We start from the raw sequence: 269 nt of genomic DNA, 5'->3' as shown, positions 1-269 counted from the left end.
CGATGGCCCCGATGGGGACATTGACGTCGACCCCGATGAGTTCGACCGATGGGTGGAGCGGGGACGAGGTGACGGTGGCCCCGTGTCCCCAGTGTCCCCAATGTCCCCATGAGGGTCCCCAGTGTCCCCAATGAGGGCCCCTGTGTCCCCATGAGGGTCCCCTTGTCCCCAATGAGGGTCCTGGTACCCCCAATGTCCCCATGAGGGTCCCCTTGTCCCCAGTGTCCCCATAGAAGGTCCTGGTGTCCCCATGTCCCCAGTGTCCCCAA

The sequence above is a fragment of the Tinamus guttatus genome, unplaced genomic scaffold (assembly GCF_059628265.1).
Source record: "Tinamus guttatus ecotype Peru unplaced genomic scaffold, ASM5962826v1 Tinamus_guttatus_pri_ptg001278l, whole genome shotgun sequence".
In the NCBI taxonomy this organism is placed as follows: domain Eukaryota; kingdom Metazoa; phylum Chordata; class Aves; order Tinamiformes; family Tinamidae; genus Tinamus; species Tinamus guttatus.
Note: the sequence above shows the minus strand (reverse complement) of the source record.